At 39.0% G+C, this 21,120-nt stretch overlaps 1 protein-coding gene across 2 annotated transcripts in view; it reads right to left on the reverse strand.

The window, feature by feature from the left end:
* DLGAP2 (DLG associated protein 2) overlaps positions 1–21,120 on the reverse strand; it is a 478,161-nt gene that overhangs the window by 156,972 nt on the left and 300,069 nt on the right. Inside the window, exon 1 of one of the 2 annotated variants that reach the window (XM_049818621.1) lies at positions 1,159–1,193. The exons of the other annotated variant lie outside the window; for it this stretch is intronic. The gene's annotated coding sequence lies outside the window, so the exon portion shown is untranslated. Of the gene's footprint in view, positions 1–1,158; positions 1,194–21,120 lie in introns of those variants that run through there. 2 annotated transcript variants of the gene reach the window in all.

A 21,120-nucleotide genomic window follows, 5' to 3' on the forward strand; every position in this document is an offset into this window, starting at 1 on the left:
CTCCACATTGCACACAAATTTCATGATAATGAACTTCTAATCTTTTTTTGATCATTTGTTCTACTGAGATTCTTATAGCATACCTAACACCCACAATGCAGGAATGGTTGGAAAACCTCAAATGAATCTACTGTCCCATGATTATTAAAGAAAACTCTTTTGAACAAAAACTGAAGGAGGAATATTATATTATGCAATAGACACATTAGAAGCCAATTACATAATAAAGGCTAATATTGTTCTAATGATAAATATCACCACAAATTTTGACAAAATCTCTTTGGGATGCAATACTATGCCTTAGTTTTCATAACCCGTTCATTTGAAGGACTATTCAAGGGAATTTTGAGTACAGGAAGCGTCTGCATATTTGCAGCAGAGATTTACCTTATCTCACAGAGTGCTCATTTATATTCCTCCTACGCCAAAATTTTTACCTGAGTAACACAGAAGTTCACGTGATCCCTGAGCATCAAATTCTCTGCTCTTGTATTTCTGCTAAAAAATCCCAACTCAAAATGTTTGAATTGTTAAGTAATTATAGTTGTAAGATTCTAAAATGTTTAATTGAGTGGACTATTTTAAAAGTTAATTTCCATGCAGCAAAAAAAATGGATGTGTACAGTAGAATTCAGAAAATTAACATAATTGTGTTCTCATCCTTTCTTGATTCTCTACTGAAAATCATTTTCTTACTGTTCAAAACCTGTTTCCAATACATTTCTAGTAAGAGAACTGGAAACTCAGTCTTGTATTTCTTGAATTTTAGCTTTCTTTAAGCACTACCAGGTGGGTTTTTTTCTTCCTTTTACAGAATCATGTGCAAGTTTGAATTAACTTGAAATCTTTTCATTAGGACTTGGTGTTTTGGATTAATGCTTCTCCCCCCGGGTTTATTTAATATTAAAGATACTATAGTTCACATTTAAAGCAGATTTTCAATCTATTCATTAAACTAGTGCATGTAATAGCTACCTCTTCTTAATTTATCTGAAATTTTAAAAAACCCTAACAGTACAATTTTGACATGTAACGAAATGCTGTCAGAATCACACCAATTAAATTTTACACCACCACCCCCACCCCCACAAAAGACAAGTCAATAAACTCAATATAAAACAAACAAATAACATAATCTAATCTAACTGTTCACTTTACCTGGAAATGCATGCCCTGTTAGAGAATCCAAATCTGAAATTAAAACAATGAAAAAATAATCTTTAACAGTAATTTAATATTAAAAAAACAAAAAAATCAAAACCAAACCTGGCACCAAATATCACATTATCACCAACATCAAATTTTAATCATATATATATATATGAAAAGCAAAACCAGAATACTTAGCATTACATTATGGAATTGTTTCCTCTCCATACTTTTGTAAAGATGTTAAATAGGATCTAAAGATTAAAATCTTGAACAATATGAGAAGATAATTTACTTTACTGTTTAAGACAGACATACCACAATTAAATAGGAATTTTACAATACTTTTTAATGAACCTCTGCTTTCAGAAGCTTATATCTTGAGTATAAGCATTTGTTCTGAGGTCGTACATAAGAACAATAATTAGAAATCTGCAGAATGGTTTTTAGATTATAACATTTCAAAAATATTTTCTTTCTTGTTCATAACAAATAACAGGCCTATTTTTTTCTATCCTACTGCTCATTCTTTCATGTTTTTTTCAAAAATTAGCTGTTTTAAAAAAGAGAAGAGAGCTAGAAGTATTCCTGCTGACACCAAAAAGCATAAATTAGGGCTTCACTGGTTGACTCCCATCTGAAGAGAGAGCAGGAAGACGCACCAGTGGCACTGGTGGCACTAGAATGACCCCTCCCCAACTTGCACTGGGACCAGAATTCAGAATTTCATCTTTGAAGTGCTTTGCCCCACCTTTGGAAATTCCTTGCTCTTAACAGATACATATTCAGTAACTTTGAGGAGTTATACTCATAGATTCATTTGTAAATTTATAGCCAGAACTAAAAGAGTAGTTAGCTCTGATAAAGTATGGTCACAATATCAGCTAGGATTGCTATTGCGTTACCAAAGTGTAAGGCTAATTCTCAGACATACATGTCCAAAAAAACCCCCTTCGTGGGTGACATTCTCTCATGCAAGACAGTGACATGAGCACATTTGGAAAACAAGCCCCTTTGCTAGGAGCAGTCCACCAGTTCCCAATTAGGTCACCAAGATAGCATGTGCAACCCTCAGATTGTCCTCCTTCCCGTCATATCACAAGTGGGATGGCAGAGGAATGCAGTAGCTATGTTCTCTTGGAAAAGCACAACAGGCAGATTATGGCTGACCAATTTACCCTAATATGTGTACACAAGAGCTCACCTGGCATTTATAGGAATTGAATGTATTTCTTGGCAGTGCTTGGAAAAAGGTAGTTGGGCAATCCAGGCACTTTATTAGACACTTCTAGTACCATTTTTAAACCACTTCATCTTAAAAAAAAATTTTGTTTGCTAATTGCAGCCATCAACAGATACAAGATTCTAAGTTAATGGTTTAGGCCACAGAAATCCTGAGCTTCTTGTAATACAGTAACTGATTCTAAAAAATTATTGGGAATATATTTGCCAGTGAACTCCTGGATATACAATTTCTCCTAATGACAGCAGGAAAGTGTGCTTGGCTTTAATGGAATCATAGAATGGTTTGAGTTGGAAGGGACATTAAAGATCATCTAGTTCCAACCCCCCTGGCATGGGCAGGGACATCTTCCACCACATCAGGTTGCTCAAAGCTCCATCCAACCTGGCCTTGAACACTTCCAGGGATGGGGCAGCCATAACCTCTCTGGGAAACCTGTTCCAGCGCCTCAACACCCTCACAGGGAAGAACTTCTGCCTTACATCTCACCTAAATCTACCCTCTTTCAGTTTAAAGCCATTACCCCTTGCCCTATCACTTCATGTCCTTGTGAAAAGTCCCTCTCCAGCTTTCTTATAAGCTCCTTTTAAGTACTGAAAGGCTGCTATAAGGTCTCCCTGGAGCCTTCTCTTCTCCAGGCTAAACAACACCAACTCTCTCAGCCTGTCTTCATAGGAGAGGTGCTCCAGTCCTCTGATCATCTCTGTGGCCCTCCTCTGGACTCGATCCAACAGGTCCATGTCCTTCTTATGTTGGGGACCCCAGAGCTGAACGCAGTACTGCAGGTGGGATCTCACGAGAGCAGAGCAGAGAAGGAGAATCACCTTCCTTGGACCTGCTGGTCACACTTCTTTTGATGCATCCCAGGATATGGTTGGTTTTCTGGGCTGCAAGCACACATTGCCAGGTTGTGGTGAGTTTCTCGTCAACCAACACCCCCAAGTCCTTCTCCGCAGGGCTGCTCTCAATCCACTCATTGCCCAGCCTGTATTTGTGCTTGGGATTGCCCCGACCCATGTGCAGGACCTTGCACTTGGCCTTGTTGAACTGCATGAGGTTTGCACGGGCCCACCTCTCAAGCCCGTCAAGGTCCCTGTGGATGGCATCCCTTCCCTACAGCGTGTCGATCGCACCACACAGCTTGGTGTTGCTGGCAAACTTGCTGAGGGTGCACTCAATCCCACTGTCCATGTCACCAACAAAGATGTTAAACAGCGCCGGTCCCAATACTGACCCCTGTGGAACACCACTCGTCATTGGTCTCCACTTGGACATTGAGCTGTTGACTGCAACTCTTTGAGTGTGACCATCCAGCCAATTCCTTATCCACCACCGAGTGGTCCATCTGTCAAATCCATGTCTCTCCAATTTAGAGACCAGGGTGTTGTGCAGGACAGGGTCAAATGCTTTGCACAAGTCCAGGTAGATGGTGTCAGTTGCTCTTCCCTTTTCCACTAGTGCTGTAACCCCTTCATAGAAGGCCACCAAATTTGTCAGGCATGAAGCTATGTTAGCTGTCACCAGTCAGCTCTTCATTTTCCATGTGCCTTAGCATAGTTTCCAGCAGGAACTGCTCCATGATCTTGCTGGGCACAGAGTGCTCCATGATCTTGCCAGGCACAGAGGTGAGACTGACTGGCCTGTAGTTCCCCAGGTCTTCCTTTTTCCCTTTTTAAAAATGGGGATTATGTTTCCCCTTTTCCTGTCAGTGGGAACTTCCCCAGACTGCCACGACTTCTCAAATATGATGGATAGTGGCTTAGCCACTTCATCCACCAGTCCCCTCAGGACTCGCGGATACATCTCATCAGGTCCCATGGACTTGTGCACCTTCAGATTCCTTAGATGGTCTTGAACCTGATCTTCTCCTACAGTGGGTGATTCCTCATTCTCCCAGTCCCTGCCTTTGCCTTCTGAAACTTGGGTTGTGTGGCTGGAGCACTTGCCGGTGAAGAGCGAGGCAAAAAAGTCTTTGAGTACCTCAGCCTTCTCCATGTCCCAGGTAACCAGGTCTCCCATTTCCTTCTGATAATAACTTATAACTGTTTAAATGAGATAAATTTCCCGAGGACTGAGAACACGTTTAATGTTGTAAGTGAACACAGGAGAAAGAAACCCCAAAGTGTGATAAATGTATCGGAGAAAATTGCTTTCTGAAATCCAAGATAGTGAACACAATGCATTACCTAACACTTCTTGTATGTGGGGTCTCAAGTGTTATCATACTGAGCTTTATCATAAACTATAGCAGAAATAAAAACTAATCGCAGCATTTTTCCTTACAGAGCCTGAGAGACAAGAGAATGTTGTTTCCCTCTAGGATCCCATAAAAGCCCCACCAACACCAGATTATGCATAAATGGAGTATCTAGCTATGCAGTGACTGCTCTCTGAAAGCACAGAGACTGGATGCAGCCACCATGCAAATCTAGATAATTCCAAAAAAACCCTGTAATACTTGAATTGCCCAAACTGCTGTCACTGTGCACATGCTGTGGCTGCACATCATGCACACACAATAATGTGTTTGAAAACATCTGTTCTATGTCATTTTATTGATGAAAGTATCCTGATGCAAAACCTTAAAAAAGAAGAAAAAGATCAGGAGAAAAAAAAAAAGTCCTCTTCCTATAGCAGCTAACAATATCTAGTCAGACACTGGGATTTAAAAGAAAAAAAAACCCCACTACCACCCAAACCAAAAAAGTGGGACTTGTTTCTGAAAAGTGCATGTACATATTGTGACTTACACCGGAAAGCACTGTAAAAATGCTATTCCGAAACTAATGCAGATAACATAATGCAAATTAATTAGGCACTTGTCCTGGCATAAACCAGCACTACTTTGTAATACTCTGTGTTAAGCTAATGATGTAAATTGTGGATATGTTTATTTTCTTACAAGTTGACCTACACTAACTGAAAACAAGGTAGTTTGTCACCCAAGCACATGTGTCTTGTGTGAGCTGTTAAATAAAATCAGACCTACTTTGCTAGCTGAAACCAGAAGAGTTTATGGTATATTGAACCCACAAATCATGATCCACATGCCCTGATTCCATCATTACATTTCACAAAGAATGATACGAGCTGACACCGCATAGGCAGGCAATGTAAAGTTTCCCATATAAAGATAAATACAGTGTGCAGCATTTCCCTGCTAGACTTCAATATATGCAATTACTGCAGTTATAATGGAACGAAACCTTTGTTGTGACTGAAACAACTGGGGTATTCAGTCTCTGCCGTAAGATTTCTTCTACTCTTCTATGGACTCCAAATGCTGGAGAAAAATCAACATTTCCTGGTTTTGTTCAGAAGACTTCACAGTTTCTTGGACTCATTTTCAATTAAGTAAGCCTGGTCAGGTGGAATCTAATTTTCCTCCATTCCATTTATTTAATGAATTGCCCTGATTTTGTACCATTCACTTTTATTTTCATACATAAGAGTTTCTAAGCAAAGAACAGGAATATGAGATGAAAGTGGAGTACATGTAAATGAAACACATTTCCATCCCCTTTTTAAGGCAAAATAGCTAGCATGTCCACAGTAGCAATTAGCAATGAATTATATTCATGCAATCCATACCTGATTCATACTCTAAGTCACTGATTTAAGTAGAAAAACCAGTGATTTGATGATAAAGCTGACTTCCAGTTATATTGCATAGCATGATTTTTAAAAAGGGAAAGAGGGTGTACTTCTCAGCAGGCAGTATCTTTGGTATGCCACATTCATTTCATTAGCTCAGTGCAAAACAGACATTGGAGATGGTACAAGCTTTTCATGCCAATAAGCTAATTGTTTTTTCCTAGCGCTGATTAGCAAAGATGGAGTCCTGTCTGTATCTTGCCTCCAGGCCCTGTTCCTCCTATTTCAAAAACAGCGTACACTGCACAATCCAGTACGCAACCTTTGACTTCCACTTGCATGGTACTCCTAGTGCTGTGCTTACAGTAAAATATCAAAGCTCGGTATAGCTGCCACTGACATTCATTGGCAGAGTACCAATGCCAAATGAATGGAAGGAATTATTTTTACAGTGCGTGGGAAAACATATTTAAGGTGCAGAGCACATTTAAGTCATTTAACATTAAGGGCTCTCCGTGGCATTGTCAGCAAGATCATGAAATACCAAACCAACTCTGGGAGCTGATACCTGTTTAGAAAGGTTATGAGAAGCTAAATGAATGCTAAATCTTTTGAAAATACAGGGTTTCTTTCTGCTTCTAAGAGTTTAATAGATATTGCCAGCAGGAAATGAGTGTCTCTGCTTTGCTAAACTTCCAGTTAGACTCAATCTTATTTAACTAAAAGCCCATAACTGGGCAGCAGACCTTAAGAGCCATTGCGGATGTGCACAACACCTGGACCATGAATTCTGCAAATCTCATGTCTTCTTTAAACAAGAAGAGAGGAGTGAGGTCCAGCCCCTCATAAAATTGGGAATATGAAGGGAGAGAAATAAAAAGGCTGGTCACAAAGAAGAGAGTAAAGAGCTGACATACACCTGCAGATGTGAGATGGCTTGCATTCACCAGAAGTTACAACTGTAGCTTTGACAATCAGGTCAGCGAAAACTATTGGCGTATAACTCCTAGGATTGGATTTGGATTGTGAGATACTGGAAACCCAGATTTGGTACTACCCAAAACTAAAGCCAGAGGTGAACTAGAAGTAGGTAAGCAGTTCTTTGCATTAGCCTCTAGAGGGGGAAAGTTTCCTTCAGCTTCAGAAATGATGTGCATTAGTCACTAAAAAGCTGTTTTCGCAGTAGAGGCAACTCTTACACAGTCCTGTTGCCTAGACTTGGGTTTGCACTATTTATCATTAACCTGCCACTGTGCCCCTAACCTACTGCAATAAAACTGTTTTCAGGCTCTTTCTTATTTTCATCTATATATTAGTGCATTCATTTGCCACCAATCCTGTTAACAGCACAATTATCATTTTAATAGGAATGTAAACCTTTTCTGTGAGAATTTCCCCAATGAGAAGAAAAGAAGAATTAACAAAGGTTGCACTCAGGAACTCATAATAGTACAATCACCATCTTACAAACCCACTGCTCACTTGCACTGGTTGTTGGAACTTATTTTTACTCTTGGAGATAATTCAAAGAAAAAGAAATAGCTGAGCAGTTAGTTATGAAGACTTAAAAATATGACATTACAAAGTGTATTTATTTATCTGATTCAACTTGATACCATCAATCTATTGATAAAAAAGTTGCAACATATTGAGACAGTTAGATCACATCTACAGTGTTAACTCGGGTTTCATTTTGCCAGCTTTCTTTTCAGTGATAGCCTTAAGAGTGGGATTCAAATTTACTTTTCTTCAGTAGAGGTGTCTACATGTAAGCAAAGTGAGCTTCATTAGCTCCAATGAAGAAGTAGTTGAAATTGAGTCAATTAATTACATCGAAAAGGAGAAACCAAAGTTGGTCAGATAAATGGTTAGAACAGCTCTTTCCATTGACAAGATCTCTACTAACTAGACTGGGAGCTTAGACAGCTACCTACATAACTTATGGTGTAGGTATTTGGAGCGGAATCTCACCCAAGAATATCTTTAAGGAAAATAATCTACATATATGGATGTGGATCTGAGACAGCCACAAGAATAATATGGGAATGATTTAAGCATGGAATATTAGCTGTTTTGTTGTTGGTAAATCTGATAGCCTCAGATCTCTGAAATGGCTAGTTAAAATAAGTCCCAGACAAAAATAAACTTTGTCCTGTCAGCCTCCAGTGCAACAACTCACTGGTCATTTTCTCCACTCTCTTAGACTCACAGGATGATTATACAGGATGATGCTTGCAGCCTTGTATTTTGCCTTCCGATTTAATGTTATTCCAGCAAGAACTTGGACAATGGACACAAACTGACACACAGAAGGGTCCATCTGAACACCAGGAAACACTTTTTTTTTACTGTGAGGGTGACCGAGCACTGGCACAGGTTGCCCAGAGAGGTTATGGAGTCTCCTTCCCTGGAGATATGCAAAAAACAGCTGGACATGGTCCTGGAGCACCACACTTTGGGTGGCCCTGCTTGGGCAGAAGGGTTGGATCAGATGACTTTCAGAGGTCCCTTCCAACCTCAACCAGTCTGTGATTCTGTGAGATAATACCAGTTGTCAAAACAACCCGGGGTCTGCGTATGGCTGCAGTGTTGGCAGACCAGGAGAAAGAAATGCATTTTTCCTGATGAGGGGATTGCATTGAGGGAGACAGATCACAAGAAATATTGATTAGGAGAGCTTTTATTAATAAGGCTGCTCTTATTAATAGAATCCTTCTGTTGTTATTAACAGCTGGTAACCATTCACACTGCCCATGCATGTCTTTGCTCACACAGCTCACTCTTGCACTTGCACACGCACTCGCAGTTGCCCACGAGTGCGCGGCTGGGAGGCCAACCCCAGCTGTTTGTGCAGAGGTGCGGGATCATAACAGCACACAGGGGCTCTTTGGCAGGTGTCCAGAAAGTCCCTCAAAGGGTTCTTCATTTCATCAGGTGTATAGGTAATCCCGCAGCCCGGCCGCATGTAGCAGCAGCACCCTTTTGAAAGCGGTCCCATTTACACAACCGGCTGTGGATGCCGGCGTGGGCAGGTGGCCAGGTACGGCCAACTTTTGGTGCCCCGAGTTTATTAGTTCTTGCAGAGCCAGACAGACTGCCAATCTCAGGAGTCTGTCAGTGCCTGGGAGACTGCTGCACGCTGCTCTCCGCAGCCTGCTGTAGCGTCATAACTTTCTCCATCCATACACCTAGGTACCTACAGAAATCACTTGCACAAGCCCACACAGAAGGCGCTTTTATGCAACACAGCCTCTCCCCTGCTACACAATATGCTTTAGCAGAAGCAGCTAGTGGGAGACCTAAAATCCTGTTATTCCAGATGCAAATTTATCCTTACATAGTACTTGTGATAATCACAACAGCTGGTAATACCACCAAATGCACATTATCCTTAAAAGATTCCATTCAAAACAACATGATAGAGGAAGAAAATACACTTTCAGATTTACTAACGCATCTTATTAAAACAAAAAGCTCTCTTAAGATGCAGTTAACTTCTTGTCAAACCCTTCCCTTGAATAGCAAATATTAATTAAATGTATTGTCCTTAGTTTCCTCAGAATAATTTAATTTCTGTGTTCCTGAAGCTGTATTTATTAGGGCTTTGGGGTTAAAATGTCACCACCCTCTATACAGTATAAAAGTTCATATTATATTCCAAAAAAATTTTATAAAAACTTTAGATTATATAAAAAATATTTGGGATATTGGACACAGTTGATTGTAAACATATCCTCCAGGTCTAGTCTGACTTGACCGAGCTCCTTTAGTAGGACCATAGAGGGTAACCTACTTCAAATTACAAGAAACTGGTATTGACTGACCCTGGCCAGCTTAACTGGATCACGGTCTGCTTCCCTTTCTCCACAACTTTTGTTTTCCTCATTGCTTTATTCTGTCTCACTTTAGAAAACTAAAGAAAAACAACTACCAATTAAAAATAAAAAACCCCAAACCAGTTTCTTTACATTTTGAAAGCCATCATTAATCCATTTCCTCCTTCTGCTGATCTCAAGCAAGCTGCCTGCTTCATGCTTCCTAGCGTAATCATGGCCTCAGGACTGGTTTATCCAAACTCAGCACAGGGTTTTTAAATAACATCTTAAAATATGTTGTAGAACCTACAGCTGCACACAGCCATCTCAAGATCAGAACATTAATGCCTTCCAAAGTAGCTCTCTTCAGGAAACCTGAAGTACATTACGGCTGAAATCCCAGCACCGGTTTCGTGCAGTGAGGGATGCTGCGCTGACAGCGGCAGCAGCACCCACCTGTACTCGAGCACAGAAAGACTTTATTTAGGCAGCATTCACTAGCACTTCGAGAGCAGTGATGGAGGACACCTATCATCAGTGGTAGCTGTGCTGTAATTCGGAACCCCCGCAGTTCATCACAGCCTTACTGCCCCATATCAAGCCAGGATTTCCCAGAGGACTACCACAGGCGTGCTGTCCTCACCGTGTGTAATAATCCCAATGCTTTGAGGAAGGCACACTGTATCTACAGGCACACCGTAACCGGGAGCACTACAGCTCCTAAATCCCACTCGAGTGCAGTGTGTACGTATGTAAAACAAGCTCACATATATAAATGAAAAAGGTTCTCAGAAATATCAGTCAAATATTATGCATACTTTCCCCAGTGACTTCTGCTTTTGCAGCTGGTTTAGTCATGAAAGAGGTGAAAGAACTAATTCCCTAATGTACTTTAACTTCTTAGCATGTCTACAAACATTTTTAAGCTCAGGAACACTTTTTTAAATGATGTATGGCTGATCACTGAACAATCAACACCTTACATCTAAAAATTCCTAGAAAGTTTTAATTCTAACTGATTTTTTTTTGGAGGATATTTGTAAATTTATTCCAGTCCTGCCACAACAAAGGCTGCACATATCCAGGATCTGTGGAGCTGTGGTTAGTACAGTACTATTCTTGAGTTAATATCCTAAAGCCTTAACTTTGGGTTGGAGCCGATTTCTATCCTGCTAGCTCAAAAGGCAAGTATAACTCTTTCCTATCTGTCTGAAGAAGACCATACAGAAACAATACAGGTTCCAAATTAAGGAGATGGCTAACACAGACAGCCATGGGCTATTTATACTTGCTAACCTCTGAAAAATTGTTATTTATAGGTAGAGTTTCAATATCTGACAGTAAATAGCTGGTAGAGTTTTAAGAGTCTAGTTGACTTGTGCATTCAACCCACTCTCTTCCTATATGAAAAGTTAACACTTAAATTTATTTTACATTAATGTGGAGCATATACATTCCATGACTCAGGAGAAACAATGATGTAATACACATCATGATATGGTGATATCACGACTCTCAGAAATATCAGGCTATGAAATTTTCCAGACCAGAAAACCATACAATAGATGAAGTAAAAGTCTGGTAAATAGGAATCAAACTGTTTATGTAATGTTGAGACATTTGTGAAGTCTTCTGATGAAATTCTGGAGGTAGGCACTGGGCAAGTGAGGATTCTCAAACAGGTTTAATAATACTATACCAAAAATTAAAACAAAATCTAAAAAAATAAAATCAGTTTCCTGAAAAATGAACTGCAAAATAATGCATCTGCTCAGTTTTATTGCAGTCCTTTTCAAAATCTGCTTTCTGCATGAGAAAGGCAAGAAATCCACTGAAATTCAACTGTTCCACTTTACGCCGCTATACATGTCAGACACCAGGACATGGCTTTCGGAAGCTGCTTCTTTGTGTTGTCAGATTCTTTCAGTTCATCTCATTCTTTCTCTTGTTCTGGAAATGCCTCTTCTCTCACACTTCCTCTGTTTTTTACTGACTTTGCTTTTTCCTTGAAATTTATATAAATATAAGCTCTTGAATCAGCAGGCGTTCCTAAACAAAAAATAATTTTCTCTCATTTTCACCTCAGCGTAAACTTTCCTTCCTCTAACTCATGTCAGATTGCTTTCAGGCTTGTGCTCAGCTTGATCTGGTCTTTCATATAGCATTCATTATCTTCTGCTGGCCAAGCCACAGTATTTTTTCATATTCATTCTCCTGTCTATTTTCCTTTTATCAGATAAAACCAAGCACTTATTATTAAGCAATCTTTCAAGCCTTTGATGCCCTGCCTGGTTTCACAGAGACTAAATAACTATGTTTATACATTGACACGTAAAGTACCAAGTTGAGCTTTATATGACAAAGCTGACTCAGTGACTTCCTAAATATTAGGACAATTCCTGTTATACTGAACAAGCTGAGTCTTCTCAGTACGTTAGGTTTGCAAAAGCTAGTAGGGGGGAAAAAAGCACCTCTACTTAAGTACTTAAAGGGGGAAAAAAACCCCCAAACATTAAAAGTGCAGGCAACGAAGCATTTCCATGAGGCAAGTCCATGAGTTTGCTAACAGATAATGCCTTTCCAGAAGGAAAAGTTAGAATAGATTTCGCACAGTCTATGCATACTTTTTATAATGTCCAAACTGGTATACAAGAGAGACTGATTAGGGCTAGAGGAATGTCGCACTTCTACATCCCCGAAGATGCACAAAGAAAGAAAAAAAAAAAAAAGGTGTTAAATGTTAATTTTAAAAAAAATGAAACCAAACCAAAACCACCTACAAACTGACTTTCTACATGAAAGGCAAATATAATTCCAATATAAAGACTAAAAAACTTAAGAAGGGCTGAAAGTGAAAGCATGAAAAATTTGTTATAAATGGTACTGGACTTAAAACCGAATTGAAGAACTACACTAGTGAAACTACACAAATGTAAGCAATGTTATTTGATATTAATTCTGCTTCCAAGGTATTTCAAAGAATAATTGCACAGATGTCTCAGGGCTTTTAAATCATTGAAGCTAAAATGGATCATTTTGTCACTTAACATGAATACTGTGTAGGAGGTTTAAAGTTTATGTCAGGTCAACAAACACTTGGACTCTATTTGTCTGAGAAAAATATCCTTTTTGGGGACCAGCTCTATTATGTACACATGGATGAAATCAGCTTCCATTACAAAATGTTTCTTTAGCTCTCATGTGGATCTTAGCTCAGAAAACTAGTGTGCTCTGACAACTGCTCTGTGTACTCTGGAAATGAAGACAGATTTTTCATATTTTGAAGATAATCAGTCAACATAGATGTTAAAACATTACGTTACAATACAATGGTGACTGCTATTGGTTTTTTCCTTCCTCATTACTGCTCATTGCCTCTTCAGACTTTATGTTTAGTTAAACCTTTTCAAGCCTGTGGCAATATCTGAAGAGACTGTGTTAAAATTAATTAAATCTTTAAAAACTTTTAGCCATAGTCCTGCTCTTACTGGGTTTTCTTAAGAGTGATGTCAATGAGAAAAGCAGCAGGTGCAGGTTTTCCTTCTGTCCTATCATATCACAGTACTCAGGATATAGATGGATTCTGATGTAGGCTTGTCAAAGACACCTTCAAGGGGGAAAATGCTAAAGAAACTTTTAATTTTAAAATTTATATGATTTTGTTGCAGAAAAAAAAAAAAGACAGAATATATATTTTTCTCTGCTAGGAGCATCAAGGGCCTAGAAGGAGATAAGAACTGTGTTAAAGCTACATACCAGAAAAGTTCAAGACATGAAACAGGCTACTCCATTTCACTGGTACCCATACTCCATGCAATGAAGAGAAGTATGAAGTAGCCAGGTTGTTAAAGGAAGCAATGGAAATTGGGAAAGCTTATCAGTTCCAGGCAGTTCATGTGACATTGCACAAGAAGGACTTAAGTGCCTCTGTTTATGCATGCTAGAAACAGGAGCAAAGGAGGGCATGTTGCAGAGGCCCCTGTTGACTCCACGCATAGTGACTAGGATCATGAAGCAGCAGAGGCACATTTACGACACATTGCATCTGAGCTAATAAGCCATTTCAAGATTAATAGCTGTAGTCCAAAGCCATTTGAAAGTAGCTACTATGCTTCAGGGCCCAAGCTGACAAGTCTACATCACACCAAGCTGTTGCTTTCTTTGAATGTCTTTTCCTGCAAGGAAGCCTTTAGCAAAACAAATAAGTATAATTCACAGAACTTGCCTTCTTAACTAGCTGACCTCTTCCCACAGCCAGCATGAAGACAAAGGGACAAAGGAATCTCCACCATTTAAGAAAAGACTATAGGAATGGGTCAACAGCCTATAACACGAGGCAGCACACAATAACAATTGCATGAACAGTAGGCAGCTTCTGAAATGGTGATTTAAGAAAGTTGTCAATGTTTTCAGTGATAAACACCAAAGTTCTATCAGAAATGACTGCAAGACTCCCTTTGATTTCATAGGGGTAAGAATTGCACTGAATTCAGAAAGAAAAGACCATGACACAGGAGAAGGGATTTCATGGGGAAAAGTTTGTGATAATGTAATTAAAATCTTTATGCACAAGGGAATGAAGTAAAGGCTGAATTGGCTTTTGCCCACAGGCATTTCCAGATTTGATTGCTTCACTCGGTTGGTTTAGCATTCTTTCAGCACAGTTCTTTCAACATTTCTCATGCAGAATATAACCAGAGGAGAAAAGTTATTTCATGATGTAACTCATCGGTGTCAGTGGAGTTACTCCAGTATGGAATATGGTTTACCATCAAAACTGTTTGATTTTGTAGATTTTAAATATTCAACTATTAGATGAAATAACAACTGTTTGATCATAACCTAAATGCTAGGTACAACTCTTCTGAACATTATTGTAAACTGCATGAATGCACAGGTAAAACAGAGCAAACAGTTCAGTTACCATTTCTAGATCCAGGATACATTATCCATGAGCTACAAGTTAATTCTGGGCCCTGACATGCAAAAGGAAAGCAGCCAAATTGTCAGGGGTCTCTCACTTTGACCAACTTTGGGTTTGAAAAGCTTTTCCAATGAAAATGCACTGAAAGTGCTTTGTTCTCTGGGATAGACTCAGTCTTGAGAAATCAGCAGTTTCAAATGGAAGGAAAAGACTTATCAGAATATTCTAAAAATAACTGTATTTGAAGGCTAAGTCTAGTCTTCAGTGTGTAATTTGAGCTCATCTTTTCTAAATGACAAAGACCTCCTTTCATATTTTAGCATATGTACATATTATATGTTCTGGAGTTTACTTTAAGGAAACACCTAAAATTAGGAAGGTTGCATTGATTTTATTTTTTTTTTTAACAACTTGGATATGGAAATAGATGTGCCTCCAAAATGAACTGGTTAAACAATGTCTTCTCATCTGGGTATATTATGAATATGAAATTCCATGCAACATTAATTTCGATATCATGAGAGCCATAAAAACATCCCCCCCCCCCCCCCCCAAAAAAAAACAAACCAAAAACAAAAAAAACAAACCCAACACAAAAACCCCAACCTCACAAGTCTGGAGATCATCCATAAACAAACTAAAACATATCCTGCAATTTCAAAAACTCAGAAAAACCTCTGGTAACACTTCTTTCTATTAGCAGTGTTAATTTACTTTGGTAGCACTGCTTTGTCATTTTATTTTATAGTGTGCCTGTCAGAAACTTTGGTTATAATCTAAAAAAGAAAACAAAAAAGGCAAGAAAAACAGTCCAGACAACTTTTGATTCTTGTCTTGTTGTTAAACTTAGCATTTAACCTGATACAACTGAATTTTATGAGAGGATCTGTTGTTAAAATAATGACATGTAATTTTTACTACTTTTGCTCAAAAAGATTCAGGAAGGTCCAATTCTTTTCAGGCACTTATCAATGAAATTATTTTCAGGAGAGGGAGCTGTGTTTTCTGTGTCCTACAAATCTTGCAGTGATTTAGTTGTTAGAAAAACTATTGCACTGACATAAAGTGGAGAGGATAATATCTATCTTTCACATTTCTTAGTTTAATTGTCTTACTGCAACTGAATATGACACACAACGTAAAAAAAGATTAATGATTAGAGAAAACTGAAGTCAGCAGCCTCAGGCAAGACAGTTTCTCGGAACTGGCTTTATAATCTCAGAAGAGATACGATTAACTTTAAATGAATTTGAATTTTTTACCTTTTTCTTTCTTTTCTGAGACAGCACTACAAGGCTTGTTTTTCAAGTCCATCTGTATTCTGCAGAAAATGTCCAGCTTTCCACTTCTTGAATGGATTTTAAATAAATTCAAACAGTATTTCACCCAAGCTTATTACATAGTGTCAAGAATTTGCTAACATTGATACGTTTTTAACTATGATTGAAGGTATCCCTATCATATCTGCCCTAAATTTCTTCAGTAGGTTCAGCTCTGTACTAAACCAACCAAACATAATGGGTTCTAAGCCATTAGAGCAGCAGTGGTGAAGCGTTGTTTGCTCCTCTGCCTAGAGGTCCCGAGGACACGCATGGTCTGTCCCCACACGCTTCTCTTCACACCACGGTTCTGCAGTTCCTCTTCCCTGCGAGGTCTTGCCTGGTCCTTGGCCTCTTCCTCTCCTCCTCACACACTGTAAATATAAAATGTACTTCTTCCCTTACCAGAGAGATATTAGGTCACTGACAACTCTCCAGCTTTCTCCTCTTCAAGTCCTTGCTCTGCCGGCAGCCACCCCGCTCCTGAGGGAGCAGCGGGATGTTAGGGCAACGTGAGCAGCAGGCTAGTTCAACGGATGGAGCAACGGCTTCTGAGGTACAGCTCCGGCTGCTTCACCAGAAAACCGCTCCTGGTTCTGCCTCAGTTCCCTTCTGCCCCGAGATTCAACTAGAGGATATGCACGTGCCCTTATTCTCTTCCTCATAAGGTTTCCTAATCTTTAACAATGCCTTCAGTACTGCGCATGCACCTTGAGGTGGCAGAGACTCCGTTATCAACACCATTTTATTGGCAGGGTGGTTGAAGGAGGATCACACCACTCCTCCGCCGACGAGCCAGCTGTATGCGTTTGAGTTCCCAGTTAAACCTCAGATTCTCACACACAAGGACCAGATACCAGTCCTGAAAGCGCTGCTGCCACTGATTATATACAGAGATAAAGTATATAAATTAATCTTTGCATCTAGGTTGCTGCATATTCTACATCTGATGTGCTGTCTCCTCAGAGAACAGATAAAATAATCCTCAGGCACTGCAAAACAGAGAGCTCTCAACCTTTCTGATTACTTGCTGAGGGATTAACTTCATTTAAGTAATTATTTTGTTACAGTTTCCTTTAGACACAAGAGCTGAAAAATTCGTATCAAGAACTTGAAAATGCTGAGAGGTTGTGTAAATATTCTGCCAAACTTTATCTCTGAGCCCAGGAAACAAAATCCTTTAAAAAAAAAAGAAAAGAAAAGAAAGGGGAGAATAATATACTTCATCTTTCCTTTACATTTTCTCTACAATAACCTTGTTCCATGTTGGCCAAAGGAAAAACTATATAATCAGTAACATATAAAATACTTCAAAAAGCTGGAATCACATTGATCTCCATTAGTATAATTAGCATATACTATCTCAAACCCTAACTGTTAGGGCAGTTTTCAAAATGATACCTGGTAATTTGGTGCATAGTACTTTACTTAAAGTAGGTGATGGAATTAAAAATAGCTTTAAAAAAATATAACTGAAATATTGCATTATATTCAGCAATACTCATACTCTGAGAGTTCTCAGAGTCTCAAGGAAAACCAGAAATCATTTTCTACACAAAGACATAGAAAATGTTGGCCTTTCTGGATTTTAGCTGAACTTTACAAAGTTCTTCTTTGTAATACAGTATACAAAGGCAACAATAAAAGATGCAGAACAGCCAGATCAAGGAATTCAGAAGTGTTGGCCTATTCCCAGCTCTACTACTGGTCTGCTGAGTAACTTCAGGAAATCCCCTTTTTCATCATATCTGCATGCAGCCTATAAAAAGTTAGCTATTTAGTATATGCTGTATGTTTAGTCTCCTATAACTGACAGAGAAAGACACATTTCCATCTGAAGGCAGGTCTGGAAATAATTAGACTCATGTGTGCATACAACTCAGGAAAACTTGTGGGACAAGTATTTAGAGCATATTTAGAAGTAGATGGACAAAAAGATAGGTGTTAGTTACAGAATGTTTTTCCTTTTAGTTCAAGGACTTTTTTCATGCCTTTCCGTGATTGGCTTTGCACCAAGTGTGGTCATTCTGGCCTGGTTGAGCAGAGCCCAGGGTAACCAGGGGCAGGTACCTGGAGCAGCAGGCTCCCAGGTTTCTGCTATGGCAGAAGCATACAGCTCCTTAGTAGCTGGGGCTCGTAGGGTGGGTAAGAACATTTATTTCACACGGACTATTAAGTTATCTCAGATCTTGTGGAGAATGGACTAGGTATTAAGAGATTACAAAGGGAAAACAGAGCTGAAACCTTTAAAGGGAGGGGGCAGGGAGCAGAGGAGGACAAGTCATAAAGCTGTAGTAATTAGAAATCCTGGAGAAGGAGAAATTTTAGAACAGGTAGTTGTGTAGAAGCGCTTGGAAGGACACAAGGAAATGAGTAGCAGGCAACATTTAGTCTGTTTGTCTAGAACTGAATGTCAAATTTCTTTTTGTGTTAGAATAGACAGTTTTATATGTGAGGTGCTTCTTACATTGACTTTCTTACGACTTTTGACACTGGCCCACATGACAACGTCATCCATGTCACAGACAATGTGAAAGACACATTCTGGATGAAATTACTTTAGATTGAATTGATGGAAAGCCCAAATCTTGTACCACAGTCAGTCATTCACAGTTGAAATGGGGTGTCCCCATTCAATAGCAATGAATGGGTGATGGCAGTTTGGGTCTTTTTTTTTCATCAGAAGGGACAGCATGTCACTGGGACAGCATGAGGACAGGCTTACATTTACCTTGAAAAACTAAAGAAATTTCTTGAGGAAAAAATAAACAAACCAGGATTCAATTCAGTAAGGACAAGTACAAGATACTGAATTCAGGAGGGAATAATCAAATGGAAGACACTAGATAGACTACAAGTTGTCATGTGTCTGTTCTACACAAAAAGCGTCTGCTATTACAGCCTAGCACAAGTTAAATATGAGTAGACAATATAATGCTATTTCTGGAGAGCACAAGCATCACAGTGGGACATATAAATAAGAGCATAAGCTACAAGACATGGAAAGCCATTCTCTTTCCACATCCAGTACAGGTTAGGGCCTCAGCCGTGTGCGGTTTTGACAGGGGAGAGAGTATAGAGGAAAGATGGATCAGAACTCTGGAAAACATGACCTATGAGAAAAGACTGAAAGAGTATTTCCTTTTAAGTCTACCAGAGATAAGACCAACAGGGTACAGTATGAGTCTTCAATTGCATGAAAGGTTGTCGCTAAAGGGAAGAAATAATCTATTTCAACTTTCATATGCAAAAAATAATGAGCTTATTCTGAAACAGGGAAGACTGGGGTCAAGCATTAGCTGAACTCTCTAACAGCAAGGATAGTGAAACAGAGGAACACACCTGCTGGGGATATTATGGCCTTTCCATTGCTGGAAGCATTGAAAACCAGGTTAGACCAAACATCTGTTCAGCATCACTGATCCTGTGGGGGAAGGGGATAGACCGGCCGTTCTGTGAAGTTCTTGTCTTGCTCTATTTTTCTGACAGCATACGTTCTGTTTATCACAGGGATATACTACTAGTAATATTGTGAATGAATATTAGATTGGTCCTTGCCAGTCAGTCAGTGGTAGATCTATATATTTTCTACTCTGTCAACATAAGAGGAATCTCAATGCAATACAAATAGCTTAAAAATAAAAAGAAAAGTAAGTTTAAAAGGTTCCTTAAACCTCCCATGAAGGAATATTTCATGATACTTAATGCAATACATATTCACACAGTTCCTGTGCAGATTCAGATTAGACCAAACTGAAAGAAATGAGTAAAAAATGGAAAATTGAACATCACAATTAAGGGCAATAAAGAATTGTGGCGAGCACTGTGGCAAATACTAAAACCTAAATGAAGCACTCACATAGTAAAAAAAAAAAAAAAAAAAAATTTCTTTTACAGACTACAGTGTGATGCTTCCTTGAAGCTCCCCATTACAGTTAAAGCAGCTTGAGACCAAAAGGAGCAGTGCTGGACAGAAACCTTAATACCACAGCAAAACTAATGGACGTAAAAAGGACTTTTCATATATGCAGTTTTGCATTTTCTTTTAAATTTATACCTGCCTTATAAGATATAATAGAAATGCAATTTATGTCTTGCTTATAGACAGGCTGTAGAAATAAAGCCCTGGTTTGCTCTTTCATTGGCCTTAAGTGATAAGCATCTACTAACACAATCATTTTGTTTCTAAGCACATCACTGCTGTTATTTCTAAGCACAACACTATTGTTATTTTTATTCTGAATGTTTCACTCTTTTCAAGGAATGTAACTTTGACTTATTAGAAATCTCAAGTCTTAGTGAAGCTTGGGTGGGAAAGCTACAGGTAGTCTTCACTTAGGTCAACAGAAAAACAGTTATTAAGTAGTCCTTTGTTTCACGTATCAGAAACAAAGAAAGTCACTGCAAAGATCAGCAGGACAAAGGCTGTAGTAAGAACTTAGAAACAATATGAGGGTTTTTTCTTGTCTGCATGGGAGTTCTGACTGGGTATTATTTCTTGGAGCCCTTAATCTGAAATATTAGGGAAAAAACCAAAGTCCAAGGAATGGTAGCAGGACTGATGGAAGTGGGGAGGATTTGAAGAAATTAAGAGACTATATTTCCCTCTTCCCCCAGAATTCTAGTGTGGCAGGGGGTTGGAACATCCCCTAGCATTGCACTCAGGGATGCAAACCCATAGAAGATACTTGCTTAACGCTTACCTATTTTCTTAAAGTGCATTAAATATAAGTAATACAAAAGAAAGGAGGAGAATGAAGGACATATTCCCAAGGTCTGTTTTCTGTTAAATGTAACAATCCTGTTTTCCCTTCTTGTCTCAGCTAAGAATTCAGGCACTGCTTATAAAGTTTACATTTCCAGTTAGCTGTATTTCACCAGCCTCTTACTGCTACTCTTACTGCTACTGTAAAAGCATATGAAAATTGTGATGATATACTTCTGACTGGAAAGGACTTTGAAACTGCCTCTAGCAGCAATAGAAACTGCGTGAACAGCTCACACAAAACCTGTGCTCAAGTGTGTCAAAAGTACAGAAATTTCATTTTTTGTAGCTAAACCAGAACAACATTGGTA

This window comes from Accipiter gentilis, chromosome 16, assembly GCF_929443795.1.
Source record: "Accipiter gentilis chromosome 16, bAccGen1.1, whole genome shotgun sequence".
In the NCBI taxonomy this organism is placed as follows: Eukaryota; Metazoa; Chordata; class Aves; order Accipitriformes; family Accipitridae; genus Astur; species Astur gentilis.